Consider the following 4,175-nt stretch of genomic DNA (forward strand, 5'->3'; position numbering starts at 1 on the left):
TGTCCTTCACTTCATGCATATTCACTTATGCTGTGATATAGGGAAGAAGCAAAAAAGTTTCAGAATGTATGTTGACATTGCTAAAACATAACTGTCAGTACAAATAAATACAGTTATTTGTTAGGCAGTTAAAGTGCTTCAAAAATGTAGATTTGAAGTCCCTCCTTGACAAGCAGAATCCTCACCTTAGGTTCCACCTCCTGCCTCTAGCTTCTTGGGTAGACAGGAGATGGCATCTCTATCGTCTATGAATGCCAACATAGGTCTTATATTAGGGCAGGTTGGGGGAAAAGTGCTAGGTCTTATTTTCGGGGTAGGTCTTACTTTCGGGGAAACACGGTAGGTTATACCACTGAACCTTCAACATTAATTGCAATGCACAGGTAGATCTCCCATTTAAGACCCTTCAACCCCTTTCTGCAAACTTCAGCATTGCCAGAGGATCTTTCCCACAGATCAGCTGACAAAGGGCCCATGCAATCCAGCCTAACACAGTGCTGTTGCTCTTTCACACTCAAGCACACCAGGAGTAGGTCACTATGATGGATAAGATGAACTGACACAACTACCATCTAGAGTTCTAAATTTTGGTTGTGGGGGTGGCATGTGAAGGTGGGCAGAAATGTGAGGTGTGAGGGCATATAGGCGGGGCATGGTCATTGAGGGCAGGGAGTCCCCCCTCAACATTTCTGCACAGGGGCTCACTGTTGGCTGCCACAGATCTGGGCCATTGTACATTAGGAGAAGCGGTCCAACATGCTCCCAGCACAAGGCAGATTGATAAAAAAAATTATAATTTATTTTTACATTTGGTGCAGTTTGTATAACAATAATATTAAAAAAAAACATTGCTTCTGTGCATTGCACTGTGGCTTTTTGTGAACGTGCCTTCTGTCTATGAACATTTGTCCACGTCTGGTTAAGCATATTTGCATACAAATATTTCTATAACTGTGCCTAGACACAATATTTTATGGCATACCATTCACCACTTATTAAAATAAATGAGAGAGAGTGAGAGAAAATATTTGATAATATATATATATATAGTAATAAAACAAGACAGTAGTGTACTCATTTGTTTATTTGCATTTTGCACAATGCTGTTCATTACAGGTTAATCTTCTCTGTATGTGCTGATGTGAACAATTTAACTCCTCCCTTAGCTTATACTGTGAATCCTACATCAATATGAACAGCAGCTATAAGCTTCAGTAGCAAGCACTGCTCTGTACTATTCTGCACTTTAAAACAATCCTTCCACAATGGAACTTAGCAGAAATCAGCATTTTCTGGAGTACCCAAGAGTGATTATCAGGATTTGAAACACTGAAGAATTAGAAGAATAAGTATGAAGATGACAAATTTCTTGCATAAACGGCCAGAATGTGGAATACAAATCCTGCAATAAACAGAAGATGGATTTATTGCCAAGTAATAAATAGGGTTAGATCATTTTATATTATTTCTTCTTGTTAATGAATGCATCAATTGATGAATACATGAGATACTTGTAGTGTATATACTTACATAGCAAATATCTTTTTACTTTTTCTTTGCTCTTTCTATGCTCTTTAAATTTGCTTTCGTGTGCTGCAGCTTGAAAGCTCTGTTAAATGTACTGCTGTTTAAAGCACAAGACATCTAATAGTTCATAATTTTTTGCCTATAAAAAGAAAAGGTCATGCACTGGATGTTAGATGTCAACAGTTTATATGAGTTATTTTTAAAACAGGGCATAATAAAGAAACTGATTAGCCAGATAATGAAATGGTTAAATTAAGCAGACTTGCCCAGTTAGGTTAATTTGTAATTTGTTTACATTACTGTAATTTATTCTTTGATGTTTAGGGATCAATGCAGTCATGTCAAATTTAAGCTCCCAGGACATTAAGATTTGGCTACCTACAAGGTGTTTTCTGGTTTATTGGTTTGTTTATATTCTTTAAAACTCACAACTCTTTCACAGGATCAGATTGGTGTTATTGTACAGTTTGGTATATATTTCTATAAAAGTGCTGTGCTAGACAAGATCAATAAGAAAAATGAAATAGATATATTTTTCCCTGATTTCGTTTTTACCAAATTGTACTTGAATTTGTAACTTCTGTACAAAAACACTCCTATAGTTTGTATTATGTGGACCAGTCAGTCTATAAATGGTTTCCTTGACCTGGTAAATGTATTGATGTATCCCTATAGAGGAACAGGCAGGATGTCTAGAAATGGAAGCTCCATATATTTTTAAAGTGATTGCATATGAAACTTAGAATGAAGTGTTCCTTTTTTTGCACTAAAATGATATATCTTATTTTCCTTATCTTTACCCTAAGTAATACACCACAAAGTAACTCATTTTTTAGTGGCTTGCAAAGATTGAACCGTGAATAAATTAGCCCAATCTTGACAATCAATATGTAATTTGAATATACTGTTTAGTGTGCTAGTTGAATTTGAACTTTTAATAAAGAAACAGTGAAAATCCTTGTTAATGTACATCTGCTGAATGTTACGTTGCAATAAACTGGGGGTGTGTGAGAGCTTGTGAAGAAGATTCAAGGACATGCATTATTTCCATTTATGATGTATGCCTGTGCCTGGAGAGCCTAGGAAAGAATGAACAGTCATTAACCAATAGTAGAAACAAGTTGTAAAGTGATCAGATTCTGAAGCTGGTAGATCCCTATAAAATAACTGTGGCAAGATTCAGTATAACATAACAATGGTTTTTTACCATTAACATAGTTTTAAATAAACAAATAGGTATCTGCATGTAGTTAGTATAGTTTAAAAGTGTCCAGAAAGCTCAACCAAATCTTTACAAAATATCAGGCTAAACAGGTTTGGGTAAGGCATCTTGAAATTTCCCCTCACACAGGGACAAACAGATTTTCCTACCCCCCAAATAGGCAGCCAACCAACCTTCTGTATTCGACAACCTACAAAATGAGGAATCTTTCTTTATAATCTGATACTTTCATTTTCATAGATTTTGAAGTGTTGGGCAACCTTGATTGAGTCTCTGGGACTATCATGACCATTATGAGAGGGTCTCTCTGCCTTTGCTGGATTTTTTTAGGAATAGGTAGGCAGCAACACCTACAACTCCTAAGTGGGCAGGAAGAATGTCAGGATAAGGTTAGTAAAGACCAGGCTGACTTACCTAATCCCCTTTTTCTTATAAAATATTTAAATAAGTTATTCAGTGTAAAAATTATTATCATTCTGAGTTATTATTTTAAACCGTATGCATACTGGTGGGGCATTCTAAAGCAGAATGAAGCAATAAAAATAAAAAATGCAAGCAGTTAGGTCATTAATAAAATAAACTTAGTTGCCTGTTTGCAATTTGGCACCACCATCTTTACCCGTTCTTCTTCCTGGTTCAGGTTTTGATTGGCCAGGCCAGAATGACACAATTCCTGGACATCCTGGACATCCAACTTGGGGTATTAATATTATTAAACGGGATTTATATAGCGCCAACATATTACGCAGCGCTGTACATTAAATAGGGGTTGCAAATGACAGACTAATACAGATAGTGATATAGGAGGAGAGGACCCTGCCCCGAAGAGCTTACAATCTAGTAATATGCCAGGATACCCAGGATCATACACTGAGCTTAAGAAAATTTTGTTGTTTGTAGGTATTTTTTTGTTGCAAGGGGCTCATTAACTATCCCTTTTTTTGGTATCTTTCCATAAAAAATGCATGGGCTGTGCAGGCATGGTACCCAATACTGTAATAGATTGTGCAATTTTAAATGAATGCTATCCCAATGCGATTTGTGCACTGTGTTAATATATGGTGAAAAAAAAAATGCACAAGCCAAAAATCTGGCAAATTTGTAGTGTGCAAATTTAGCTGTCTCATACCAAGAGCTATTTTTCATATAACACACATTTACCATACCACCATAATAATACAAATTGTTATAACTTACAAATGACTTTCCCCTCTTTTGTTTGCAATGGACATTTGTGTCAAAATATCATATAAGAACAACATTTCCTGGGATATTACCATATGGACGATGATATCACCCTGACAGTGGAAAGGTAACCATCTAACCGTTTTTTTTAAAAGATCAATTTTAAGAACACTCTAACCCTACTAATGCCACCGCTGGAAATAATATGGTTCAGCAATAATGGGTTATAAACAAGCAATAG

At 36.0% G+C, this 4,175-nt stretch overlaps 1 protein-coding gene across 1 annotated transcript in view; it reads left to right on the top strand.

The window, feature by feature from the left end:
• The first annotated feature begins 1,210 nt into the window (after positions 1 to 1,210).
• HTR1D (5-hydroxytryptamine receptor 1D) overlaps positions 1,211 to 4,175 on the top strand; it is a 23,526-nt gene continuing 20,561 nt past the window's right edge. Inside the window, exon 1 of the mRNA XM_072398743.1 lies at positions 1,211 to 1,446. The gene's annotated coding sequence lies outside the window, so the exon portion shown is untranslated. The remainder of the gene's footprint in view (positions 1,447 to 4,175) is intronic.

Source organism: Pyxicephalus adspersus, chromosome 1 (assembly GCF_032062135.1).
Source record: "Pyxicephalus adspersus chromosome 1, UCB_Pads_2.0, whole genome shotgun sequence".
NCBI lineage: Eukaryota > Metazoa > Chordata > Amphibia > Anura > Pyxicephalidae > Pyxicephalus > Pyxicephalus adspersus.